Consider the following 9,701-nt stretch of genomic DNA (forward strand, 5'->3'; position numbering starts at 1 on the left):
GATGCGGCGACATACGAAATCCACTGCCCAGCTACGCGTTGGCAACTAACAAAATGCCGACCCTGCCAGGATTCGAACCTGGAATCTTCTGATCCGTAGTCAGACGCGTTATCCGTTGCGCCACAGGGCCAGTGGCAGCATTTCTCGCTACAAGGCAAGTGCAATTCGCTAAGAAACGTGTTCTCCAGGGCTCATCAAGCTCCCAAGGAAGGCACCACTCGTCCAGCTGCGTGGTCGCGGTGCGCCTGCAGAGCTTGGAGCTTGCCACACATCTGCGCTCGCTGTTCGACAGGTAGCACGAGGCAAGGCGCGCGTTTTTCTGCATTTTTTCGATGACGAGAGGCGGTTGATGTGCATGTAAGCGTAGCATATCAAACACGAATAGCACGAAGCGTTCGTACTTAGGTGCCAAAGTCGCAGTATGGCCGCAGGTGGCGATCATATGTTTTTGTAGCCACCACTGGTTTGCAGCAATGCGAATATGGCTAACTGAGAGCGTTTTGCTGTAGCCCCAGTGGCGCAATTGGTTAGCGCACGGTACTTATAAGGCAGTAGCCGTGAGCAATGCCGGGGTTGTGAGTTCGAGCCTCACCTGGGGCATACTTTTATTTCGTAGCAGCTGTCTCTGACAGCATCAGGAGGCTACATTTCAGATGTATCAGCTATGTCAGCAAGATTAATGTGTATTATGTGCGCTAGTTGCGTCTTCCTCGGTAGTATAGTGGTTTGTATCCCCGCCTGTCACGCGGGAGACCGGGGTGCGATTCCCCGCCGGGGAGGCACACTACATTTTTAATTATTGCACTATCAGTCGCCGAACTTAGTGCAGACCTTTTACAGCTACTTGCAACAAGTGTCTCCCACACAGACAGCTGCCTCCATCGCATCCTCGGTAGTATAGTGGTTAGTATCCCCGCCTGTCACGCGGGAGACCGGGGTTCGATTCCCCGCCGGGGAGACGCGATTTTTATCTCACAAACCTGCTCGAGTGGTGCGCGTGTGGGACGGAAGAGCATTAACTTGCTGCAAAATCTTAAAAAATGATGCATCTTAGGAAGTAGTTCTCGCATTCTTCACACTTCAGAATTACTGGGTTTGCTTTTGAGGCTGAATCAATGCCCCCAGCCGACTCTCTAGGCGTAATAATCGAGCCCGACACAATCAGGAAAAGAAATAATTTTAGCAGAGCGTGGTTTCGATCCACGGACCTCTGGGTTATGGGCCCAGCACGCTTCCACTGCGCCACTCTGCTGTGTGGGGGTATACTGGCTCTTCGTCACATCACGTGGGACACTTGGGCAGTGTTGTCTGCGTCGCTTTCACACGCCTACATTTGATTGCGTACATCTCCTACAGCTCTCAGCTTGACTTGTCTCGACTTTTGCTCGACTGACGCTACGCTGACGCTTGCACGCAGCGATATTTACCACGATCGCCTCGACATGCAGCTGCGAGATGCACAGGAGTAACAAAGCACTGCACGATGCGGCGACATACGAAATCCACTGCCCAGCTACGCGTTGGCAACTAACAAAATGCCGACCCTGCCAGGATTCGAACCTGGAATCTTCTGATCCGTAGTCAGACGCGTTATCCGTTGCGCCACAGGGCCAGTGGCAGCATTTCTCGCTACAAGGCAAGTGCAATTCGCTAAGAAACGTGTTCTCCAGGGCTCATCAAGCTCCCAAGGAAGGCACCACTCGTCCAGCTGCGTGGTCGCGGTGCGCCTGCAGAGCTTGGAGCTTGCCACACATCTGCGCTCGCTGTTCGACAGGTAGCACGAGGCAAGGCGCGCGTTTTTCTGCATTTTTTCGATGACGAGAGGCGGTTGATGTGCATGTAAGCGTAGCATATCAAACACGAATAGCACGAAGCGTTCGTACTTAGGTGCCAAAGTCGCAGTATGGCCGCAGGTGGCGATCATATGTTTTTGTAGCCACCACTGGTTTGCAGCAATGCGAATATGGCTAACTGAGAGCGTTTTGCTGTAGCCCCAGTGGCGCAATTGGTTAGCGCACGGTACTTATAAGGCAGTAGCCGTGAGCAATGCCGGGGTTGTGAGTTCGAGCCTCACCTGGGGCATACTTTTATTTCGTAGCAGCTGTCTCTGACAGCATCAGGAGGCTACATTTCAGATGTATCAGCTATGTCAGCAAGATTAATGTGTATTATGTGCGCTAGTTGCGTCTTCCTCGGTAGTATAGTGGTTTGTATCCCCGCCTGTCACGCGGGAGACCGGGGTTCGATTCCCCGCCGGGGAGGCACACTACATTTTTAATTATTGCACTATCAGTCGCCGAACTTAGTGCAGACCTTTTACAGCTACTTGCAACAAGTGTCTCCCACACAGACAGCTGCCTCCATCGCATCCTCGGTAGTATAGTGGTTAGTATCCCCGCCTGTCACGCGGGAGACCGGGGTTCGATTCCCCGCCGGGGAGACGCGATTTTTATCTCACAAACCTGCTCGAGTGGTGCGCGTGTGGGACGGAAGAGCATTAACTTGCTGCAAAATCTTAAAAAATGATGCATCTTAGGAAGTAGTTCTCGCATTCTTCACACTTCAGAATTACTGGGTTTGCTTTTGAGGCTGAATCAATGCCCCCAGCCGACTCTCTAGGCGTAATAATCGAGCCCGACACAATCAGGAAAAGAAATAATTTTAGCAGAGCGTGGTTTCGATCCACGGACCTCTGGGTTATGGGCCCAGCACGCTTCCACTGCGCCACTCTGCTGTGTGGGGGTATACTGGCTCTTCGTCACATCACGTGGGACACTTGGGCAGTGTTGTCTGCGTCGCTTTCACACGCCTACATTTGATTGCGTACATCTCCTACAGCTCTCAGCTTGACTTGTCTCGACTTTTGCTCGACTGACGCTACGCTGACGCTTGCACGCAGCGATATTTACCACGATCGCCTCGACATGCAGCTGCGAGATGCACAGGAGTAACAAAGCACTGCACGATGCGGCGACATACGAAATCCACTGCCCAGCTACGCGTTGGCAACTAACAAAATGCCGACCCTGCCAGGATTCGAACCTGGAATCTTCTGATCCGTAGTCAGACGCGTTATCCGTTGCGCCACAGGGCCAGTGGCAGCATTTCTCGCTACAAGGCAAGTGCAATTCGCTAAGAAACGTGTTCTCCAGGGCTCATCAAGCTCCCAAGGAAGGCACCACTCGTCCAGCTGCGTGGTCGCGGTGCGCCTGCAGAGCTTGGAGCTTGCCACACATCTGCGCTCGCTGTTCGACAGGTAGCACGAGGCAAGGCGCGCGTTTTTCTGCATTTTTTCGATGACGAGAGGCGGTTGATGTGCATGTAAGCGTAGCATATCAAACACGAATAGCACGAAGCGTTCGTACTTAGGTGCCAAAGTCGCAGTATGGCCGCAGGTGGCGATCATATGTTTTTGTAGCCACCACTGGTTTGCAGCAATGCGAATATGGCTAACTGAGAGCGTTTTGCTGTAGCCCCAGTGGCGCAATTGGTTAGCGCACGGTACTTATAAGGCAGTAGCCGTGAGCAATGCCGGGGTTGTGAGTTCGAGCCTCACCTGGGGCATACTTTTATTTCGTAGCAGCTGTCTCTGACAGCATCAGGAGGCTACATTTCAGATGTATCAGCTATGTCAGCAAGATTAATGTGTATTATGTGCGCTAGTTGCGTCTTCCTCGGTAGTATAGTGGTTTGTATCCCCGCCTGTCACGCGGGAGACCGGGGTGCGATTCCCCGCCGGGGAGGCACACTACATTTTTAATTATTGCACTATCAGTCGCCGAACTTAGTGCAGACCTTTTACAGCTACTTGCAACAAGTGTCTCCCACACAGACAGCTGCCTCCATCGCATCCTCGGTAGTATAGTGGTTACTATCCCCGCCTGTCACGCGGGAGACCGGGGTTCGATTCCCCGCCGGGGAGACGCGATTTTTATCTCACAAACCTGCTCGAGTGGTGCGCGTGTGGGACGGAAGAGCATTAACTTGCTGCAAAATCTTAAAAAATGATGCATCTTAGGAAGTAGTTCTCGCATTCTTCACACTTCAGAATTACTGGGTTTGCTTTTGAGGCTGAATCAATGCCCCCAGCCGACTCTCTAGGCGTAATAATCGAGCCCGACACAATCAGGAAAAGAAATAATTTTAGCAGAGCGTGGTTTCGATCCACGGACCTCTGGGTTATGGGCCCAGCACGCTTCCACTGCGCCACTCTGCTGTGTGGGGGTATACTGGCTCTTCGTCACATCACGTGGGACACTTGGGCAGTGTTGTCTGCGTCGCTTTCACACGCCTACATTTGATTGCGTACATCTCCTACAGCTCTCAGCTTGACTTGTCTCGACTTTGCTCGACTGACGCTACGCTGACGCTTGCACGCAGCGATATTTACCACGATCGCCTCGACATGCAGCTGCGAGATGCACAGGAGTAACAAAGCACTGCACGATGCGGCGACATACGAAATCCACTGCCCAGCTACGCGTTGGCAACTAACAAAATGCCGACCCTGCCAGGATTCGAACCTGGAATCTTCTGATCCGTAGTCAGACGCGTTATCCGTTGCGCCACAGGGCCAGTGGCAGCATTTCTCGCTACAAGGCAAGTGCAATTCGCTAAGAAACGTGTTCTCCAGGGCTCATCAAGCTCCCAAGGAAGGCACCACTCGTCCAGCTGCGTGGTCGCGGTGCGCCTGCAGAGCTTGGAGCTTGCCACACATCTGCGCTCGCTGTTCGACAGGTAGCACGAGGCAAGGCGCGCGTTTTTCTGCATTTTTTCGATGACGAGAGGCGGTTGATGTGCATGTAAGCGTAGCATATCAAACACGAATAGCACGAAGCGTTCGTACTTAGGTGCCAAAGTCGCAGTATGGCCGCAGGTGGCGATCATATGTTTTTGTAGCCACCACTGGTTTGCAGCAATGCGAATATGGCTAACTGAGAGCGTTTTGCTGTAGCCCCAGTGGCGCAATTGGTTAGCGCACGGTACTTATAAGGCAGTAGCCGTGAGCAATGCCGGGGTTGTGAGTTCGAGCCTCACCTGGGGCATACTTTTATTTCGTAGCAGCTGTCTCTGACAGCATCAGGAGGCTACATTTCAGATGTATCAGCTATGTCAGCAAGATTAATGTGTATTATGTGCGCTAGTTGCGTCTTCCTCGGTAGTATAGTGGTTTGTATCCCCGCCTGTCACGCGGGAGACCGGGGTGCGATTCCCCGCCGGGGAGGCACACTACATTTTTAATTATTGCACTATCAGTCGCCGAACTTAGTGCAGACCTTTTACAGCTACTTGCAACAAGTGTCTCCCACACAGACAGCTGCCTCCATCGCATCCTCGGTAGTATAGTGGTTAGTATCCCCGCCTGTCACGCGGGAGACCGGGGTTCGATTCCCCGCCGGGGAGACGCGATTTTTATCTCACAAACCTGCTCGAGTGGTGCGCGTGTGGGACGGAAGAGCATTAACTTGCTGCAAAATCTTAAAAAATGATGCATCTTAGGAAGTAGTTCTCGCATTCTTCACACTTCAGAATTACTGGGTTTGCTTTTGAGGCTGAATCAATGCCCCCAGCCGACTCTCTAGGCGTAATAATCGAGCCCGACACAATCAGGAAAAGAAATAATTTTAGCAGAGCGTGGTTTCGATCCACGGACCTCTGGGTTATGGGCCCAGCACGCTTCCACTGCGCCACTCTGCTGTGTGGGGGTATACTGGCTCTTCGTCACATCACGTGGGACACTTGGGCAGTGTTGTCTGCGTCGCTTTCACACGCCTACATTTGATTGCGTACATCTCCTACAGCTCTCAGCTTGACTTGTCTCGACTTTGCTCGACTGACGCTACGCTGACGCTTGCACGCAGCGATATTTACCACGATCGCCTCGACATGCAGCTGCGAGATGCACAGGAGTAACAAAGCACTGCACGATGCGGCGACATACGAAATCCACTGCCCAGCTACGCGTTGGCAACTAACAAAATGCCGACCCTGCCAGGATTCGAACCTGGAATCTTCTGATCCGTAGTCAGACGCGTTATCCGTTGCGCCACAGGGCCAGTGGCAGCATTTCTCGCTACAAGGCAAGTGCAATTCGCTAAGAAACGTGTTCTCCAGGGCTCATCAAGCTCCCAAGGAAGGCACCACTCGTCCAGCTGCGTGGTCGCGGTGCGCCTGCAGAGCTTGGAGCTTGCCACACATCTGCGCTCGCTGTTCGACAGGTAGCACGAGGCAAGGCGCGCGTTTTTCTGCATTTTTTCGATGACGAGAGGCGGTTGATGTGCATGTAAGCGTAGCATATCAAACACGAATAGCACGAAGCGTTCGTACTTAGGTGCCAAAGTCGCAGTATGGCCGCAGGTGGCGATCATATGTTTTTGTAGCCACCACTGGTTTGCAGCAATGCGAATATGGCTAACTGAGAGCGTTTTGCTGTAGCCCCAGTGGCGCAATTGGTTAGCGCACGGTACTTATAAGGCAGTAGCCGTGAGCAATGCCGGGGTTGTGAGTTCGAGCCTCACCTGGGGCATACTTTTATTTCGTAGCAGCTGTCTCTGACAGCATCAGGAGGCTACATTTCAGATGTATCAGCTATGTCAGCAAGATTAATGTGTATTATGTGCGCTAGTTGCGTCTTCCTCGGTAGTATAGTGGTTTGTATCCCCGCCTGTCACGCGGGAGACCGGGGTTCGATTCCCCGCCGGGGAGGCACACTACATTTTTAATTATTGCACTATCAGTCGCCGAACTTAGTGCAGACCTTTTACAGCTACTTGCAACAAGTGTCTCCCACACAGACAGCTGCCTCCATCGCATCCTCGGTAGTATAGTGGTTAGTATCCCCGCCTGTCACGCGGGAGACCGGGGTTCGATTCCCCGCCGGGGAGACGCGATTTTTATCTCACAAACCTGCTCGAGTGGTGCGCGTGTGGGACGGAAGAGCATTAACTTGCTGCAAAATCTTAAAAAATGATGCATCTTAGGAAGTAGTTCTCGCATTCTTCACACTTCAGAATTACTGGGTTTGCTTTTGAGGCTGAATCAATGCCCCCAGCCGACTCTCTAGGCGTAATAATCGAGCCCGACACAATCAGGAAAAGAAATAATTTTAGCAGAGCGTGGTTTCGATCCACGGACCTCTGGGTTATGGGCCCAGCACGCTTCCACTGCGCCACTCTGCTGTGTGGGGGTATACTGGCTCTTCGTCACATCACGTGGGACACTTGGGCAGTGTTGTCTGCGTCGCTTTCACACGCCTACATTTGATTGCGTACATCTCCTACAGCTCTCAGCTTGACTTGTCTCGACTTTGCTCGACTGACGCTACGCTGACGCTTGCACGCAGCGATATTTACCACGATCGCCTCGACATGCAGCTGCGAGATGCACAGGAGTAACAAAGCACTGCACGATGCGGCGACATACGAAATCCACTGCCCAGCTACGCGTTGGCAACTAACAAAATGCCGACCCTGCCAGGATTCGAACCTGGAATCTTCTGATCCGTAGTCAGACGCGTTATCCGTTGCGCCACAGGGCCAGTGGCAGCATTTCTCGCTACAAGGCAAGTGCAATTCGCTAAGAAACGTGTTCTCCAGGGCTCATCAAGCTCCCAAGGAAGGCACCACTCGTCCAGCTGCGTGGTCGCGGTGCGCCTGCAGAGCTTGGAGCTTGCCACACATCTGCGCTCGCTGTTCGACAGGTAGCACGAGGCAAGGCGCGCGTTTTTCTGCATTTTTTCGATGACGAGAGGCGGTTGATGTGCATGTAAGCGTAGCATATCAAACACGAATGGCACGAAGCGTTCGTACTTAGGTGCCAAAGTCGCAGTATGGCCGCAGGTGGCGATCATATGTTTTTGTAGCCACCACTGGTTTGCAGCAATGCGAATATGGCTAACTGAGAGCGTTTTGCTGTAGCCCCAGTGGCGCAATTGGTTAGCGCACGGTACTTATAAGGCAGTAGCCGTGAGCAATGCCGGGGTTGTGAGTTCGAGCCTCACCTGGGGCATACTTTTATTTCGTAGCAGCTGTCTCTGACAGCATCAGGAGGCTACATTTCAGATGTATCAGCTATGTCAGCAAGATTAATGTGTATTATGTGCGCTAGTTGCGTCTTCCTCGGTAGTATAGTGGTTTGTATCCCCGCCTGTCACGCGGGAGACCGGGGTTCGATTCCCCGCCGGGGAGGCACACTACATTTTTAATTATTGCACTATCAGTCGCCGAACTTAGTGCAGACCTTTTACAGCTACTTGCAACAAGTGTCTCCCACACAGACAGCTGCCTCCATCGCATCCTCGGTAGTATAGTGGTTAGTATCCCCGCCTGTCACGCGGGAGACCGGGGTTCGATTCCCCGCCGGGGAGACGCGATTTTTATCTCACAAACCTGCTCGAGTGGTGCGCGTGTGGGACGGAAGAGCATTAACTTGCTGCAAAATCTTAAAAAATGATGCATCTTAGGAAGTAGTTCTCGCATTCTTCACACTTCAGAATTACTGGGTTTGCTTTTGAGGCTGAATCAATGCCCCCAGCCGACTCTCTAGGCGTAATAATCGAGCCCGACACAATCAGGAAAAGAAATAATTTTAGCAGAGCGTGGTTTCGATCCACGGACCTCTGGGTTATGGGCCCAGCACGCTTCCACTGCGCCACTCTGCTGTGTGGGGGTATACTGGCTCTTCGTCACATCACGTGGGACACTTGGGCAGTGTTGTCTGCGTCGCTTTCACACGCCTACATTTGATTGCGTACATCTCCTACAGCTCTCAGCTTGACTTGTCTCGACTTTGCTCGACTGACGCTACGCTGACGCTTGCACGCAGCGATATTTACCACGATCGCCTCGACATGCAGCTGCGAGATGCACAGGAGTAACAAAGCACTGCACGATGCGGCGACATACGAAATCCACTGCCCAGCTACGCGTTGGCAACTAACAAAATGCCGACCCTGCCAGGATTCGAACCTGGAATCTTCTGATCCGTAGTCAGACGCGTTATCCGTTGCGCCACAGGGCCAGTGGCAGCATTTCTCGCTACAAGGCAAGTGCAATTCGCTAAGAAACGTGTTCTCCAGGGCTCATCAAGCTCCCAAGGAAGGCACCACTCGTCCAGCTGCGTGGTCGCGGTGCGCCTGCAGAGCTTGGAGCTTGCCACACATCTGCGCTCGCTGTTCGACAGGTAGCACGAGGCAAGGCGCGCGTTTTTCTGCATTTTTTCGATGACGAGAGGCGGTTGATGTGCATGTAAGCGTAGCATATCAAACACGAATGGCACGAAGCGTTCGTACTTAGGTGCCAAAGTCGCAGTATGGCCGCAGGTGGCGATCATATGTTTTTGTAGCCACCACTGGTTTGCAGCAATGCGAATATGGCTAACTGAGAGCGTTTTGCTGTAGCCCCAGTGGCGCAATTGGTTAGCGCACGGTACTTATAAGGCAGTAGCCGTGAGCAATGCCGGGGTTGTGAGTTCGAGCCTCACCTGGGGCATACTTTTATTTCGTAGCAGCTGTCTCTGACAGCATCAGGAGGCTACATTTCAGATGTATCAGCTATGTCAGCAAGATTAATGTGTATTATGTGCGCTAGTTGCGTCTTCCTCGGTAGTATAGTGGTTTGTATCCCCGCCTGTCACGCGGGAGACCGGGGTGCGATTCCCCGCCGGGGAGGCACACTACATTTTTAATTATTGCACTATCAGTC

At 52.5% G+C, this 9,701-nt stretch overlaps 29 non-coding genes across 29 annotated transcripts; 16 read left to right on the plus strand and 13 right to left on the minus strand.

Moving 5' to 3' along the window:
• Positions 1-57: 57 nt before the first annotated feature.
• Trnar-acg (transfer RNA arginine (anticodon ACG)) lies at positions 58-130 on the minus strand. Its single transcript has one exon. It is a non-coding gene; the product is annotated as a tRNA-Arg (tRNA).
• Positions 131-508: 378 nt separating this feature from the next.
• Positions 509-600, plus strand: Trnai-uau (transfer RNA isoleucine (anticodon UAU)). The gene is given in 2 exon segments: positions 509-546; positions 565-600. It is a non-coding gene; the product is annotated as a tRNA-Ile (tRNA).
• Positions 601-886: 286 nt separating this feature from the next.
• Trnad-guc (transfer RNA aspartic acid (anticodon GUC)) lies at positions 887-958 on the plus strand. The gene has a single exon. It is a non-coding gene; the product is annotated as a tRNA-Asp (tRNA).
• Positions 959-1,180: 222 nt separating this feature from the next.
• Positions 1,181-1,252, minus strand: Trnam-cau (transfer RNA methionine (anticodon CAU)). The gene has a single exon. It is a non-coding gene; the product is annotated as a tRNA-Met (tRNA).
• A 287-nt stretch (positions 1,253-1,539) lies between these two features.
• Positions 1,540-1,612, minus strand: Trnar-acg (transfer RNA arginine (anticodon ACG)). The gene has a single exon. It is a non-coding gene; the product is annotated as a tRNA-Arg (tRNA).
• Positions 1,613-1,990: 378 nt separating this feature from the next.
• Positions 1,991-2,082, plus strand: Trnai-uau (transfer RNA isoleucine (anticodon UAU)). The gene is given in 2 exon segments: positions 1,991-2,028; positions 2,047-2,082. It is a non-coding gene; the product is annotated as a tRNA-Ile (tRNA).
• Positions 2,083-2,189: 107 nt separating this feature from the next.
• Positions 2,190-2,261, plus strand: Trnad-guc (transfer RNA aspartic acid (anticodon GUC)). Its single transcript has one exon. It is a non-coding gene; the product is annotated as a tRNA-Asp (tRNA).
• A 107-nt stretch (positions 2,262-2,368) lies between these two features.
• Positions 2,369-2,440, plus strand: Trnad-guc (transfer RNA aspartic acid (anticodon GUC)). The gene has a single exon. It is a non-coding gene; the product is annotated as a tRNA-Asp (tRNA).
• A 222-nt stretch (positions 2,441-2,662) lies between these two features.
• Positions 2,663-2,734, minus strand: Trnam-cau (transfer RNA methionine (anticodon CAU)). Its single transcript has one exon. It is a non-coding gene; the product is annotated as a tRNA-Met (tRNA).
• A 287-nt stretch (positions 2,735-3,021) lies between these two features.
• Trnar-acg (transfer RNA arginine (anticodon ACG)) lies at positions 3,022-3,094 on the minus strand. The gene has a single exon. It is a non-coding gene; the product is annotated as a tRNA-Arg (tRNA).
• Positions 3,095-3,472: 378 nt separating this feature from the next.
• Trnai-uau (transfer RNA isoleucine (anticodon UAU)) lies at positions 3,473-3,564 on the plus strand. The gene is given in 2 exon segments: positions 3,473-3,510; positions 3,529-3,564. It is a non-coding gene; the product is annotated as a tRNA-Ile (tRNA).
• A 286-nt stretch (positions 3,565-3,850) lies between these two features.
• Trnad-guc (transfer RNA aspartic acid (anticodon GUC)) lies at positions 3,851-3,922 on the plus strand. Its single transcript has one exon. It is a non-coding gene; the product is annotated as a tRNA-Asp (tRNA).
• A 222-nt stretch (positions 3,923-4,144) lies between these two features.
• Positions 4,145-4,216, minus strand: Trnam-cau (transfer RNA methionine (anticodon CAU)). Its single transcript has one exon. It is a non-coding gene; the product is annotated as a tRNA-Met (tRNA).
• A 286-nt stretch (positions 4,217-4,502) lies between these two features.
• Positions 4,503-4,575, minus strand: Trnar-acg (transfer RNA arginine (anticodon ACG)). Its single transcript has one exon. It is a non-coding gene; the product is annotated as a tRNA-Arg (tRNA).
• A 378-nt stretch (positions 4,576-4,953) lies between these two features.
• On the plus strand, positions 4,954-5,045 carry Trnai-uau (transfer RNA isoleucine (anticodon UAU)). Its single transcript is given in 2 exon segments — positions 4,954-4,991; positions 5,010-5,045. It is a non-coding gene; the product is annotated as a tRNA-Ile (tRNA).
• A 286-nt stretch (positions 5,046-5,331) lies between these two features.
• Positions 5,332-5,403, plus strand: Trnad-guc (transfer RNA aspartic acid (anticodon GUC)). Its single transcript has one exon. It is a non-coding gene; the product is annotated as a tRNA-Asp (tRNA).
• Positions 5,404-5,625: 222 nt separating this feature from the next.
• Positions 5,626-5,697, minus strand: Trnam-cau (transfer RNA methionine (anticodon CAU)). Its single transcript has one exon. It is a non-coding gene; the product is annotated as a tRNA-Met (tRNA).
• A 286-nt stretch (positions 5,698-5,983) lies between these two features.
• Trnar-acg (transfer RNA arginine (anticodon ACG)) lies at positions 5,984-6,056 on the minus strand. The gene has a single exon. It is a non-coding gene; the product is annotated as a tRNA-Arg (tRNA).
• Positions 6,057-6,434: 378 nt separating this feature from the next.
• Positions 6,435-6,526, plus strand: Trnai-uau (transfer RNA isoleucine (anticodon UAU)). Its single transcript is given in 2 exon segments — positions 6,435-6,472; positions 6,491-6,526. It is a non-coding gene; the product is annotated as a tRNA-Ile (tRNA).
• Positions 6,527-6,633: 107 nt separating this feature from the next.
• Positions 6,634-6,705, plus strand: Trnad-guc (transfer RNA aspartic acid (anticodon GUC)). The gene has a single exon. It is a non-coding gene; the product is annotated as a tRNA-Asp (tRNA).
• A 107-nt stretch (positions 6,706-6,812) lies between these two features.
• Positions 6,813-6,884, plus strand: Trnad-guc (transfer RNA aspartic acid (anticodon GUC)). Its single transcript has one exon. It is a non-coding gene; the product is annotated as a tRNA-Asp (tRNA).
• A 222-nt stretch (positions 6,885-7,106) lies between these two features.
• Positions 7,107-7,178, minus strand: Trnam-cau (transfer RNA methionine (anticodon CAU)). Its single transcript has one exon. It is a non-coding gene; the product is annotated as a tRNA-Met (tRNA).
• Positions 7,179-7,464: 286 nt separating this feature from the next.
• On the minus strand, positions 7,465-7,537 carry Trnar-acg (transfer RNA arginine (anticodon ACG)). The gene has a single exon. It is a non-coding gene; the product is annotated as a tRNA-Arg (tRNA).
• Positions 7,538-7,915: 378 nt separating this feature from the next.
• Trnai-uau (transfer RNA isoleucine (anticodon UAU)) lies at positions 7,916-8,007 on the plus strand. Its single transcript is given in 2 exon segments — positions 7,916-7,953; positions 7,972-8,007. It is a non-coding gene; the product is annotated as a tRNA-Ile (tRNA).
• A 107-nt stretch (positions 8,008-8,114) lies between these two features.
• Trnad-guc (transfer RNA aspartic acid (anticodon GUC)) lies at positions 8,115-8,186 on the plus strand. The gene has a single exon. It is a non-coding gene; the product is annotated as a tRNA-Asp (tRNA).
• Positions 8,187-8,293: 107 nt separating this feature from the next.
• Positions 8,294-8,365, plus strand: Trnad-guc (transfer RNA aspartic acid (anticodon GUC)). The gene has a single exon. It is a non-coding gene; the product is annotated as a tRNA-Asp (tRNA).
• Positions 8,366-8,587: 222 nt separating this feature from the next.
• On the minus strand, positions 8,588-8,659 carry Trnam-cau (transfer RNA methionine (anticodon CAU)). Its single transcript has one exon. It is a non-coding gene; the product is annotated as a tRNA-Met (tRNA).
• Positions 8,660-8,945: 286 nt separating this feature from the next.
• Positions 8,946-9,018, minus strand: Trnar-acg (transfer RNA arginine (anticodon ACG)). The gene has a single exon. It is a non-coding gene; the product is annotated as a tRNA-Arg (tRNA).
• Positions 9,019-9,396: 378 nt separating this feature from the next.
• Positions 9,397-9,488, plus strand: Trnai-uau (transfer RNA isoleucine (anticodon UAU)). Its single transcript is given in 2 exon segments — positions 9,397-9,434; positions 9,453-9,488. It is a non-coding gene; the product is annotated as a tRNA-Ile (tRNA).
• The last annotated feature ends 213 nt before the right edge of the window (positions 9,489-9,701 follow it).

This window comes from Schistocerca nitens, unplaced genomic scaffold (assembly GCF_023898315.1).
Source record: "Schistocerca nitens isolate TAMUIC-IGC-003100 unplaced genomic scaffold, iqSchNite1.1 HiC_scaffold_366, whole genome shotgun sequence".
Classification (NCBI taxonomy): Eukaryota; Metazoa; Arthropoda; class Insecta; order Orthoptera; family Acrididae; genus Schistocerca; species Schistocerca nitens.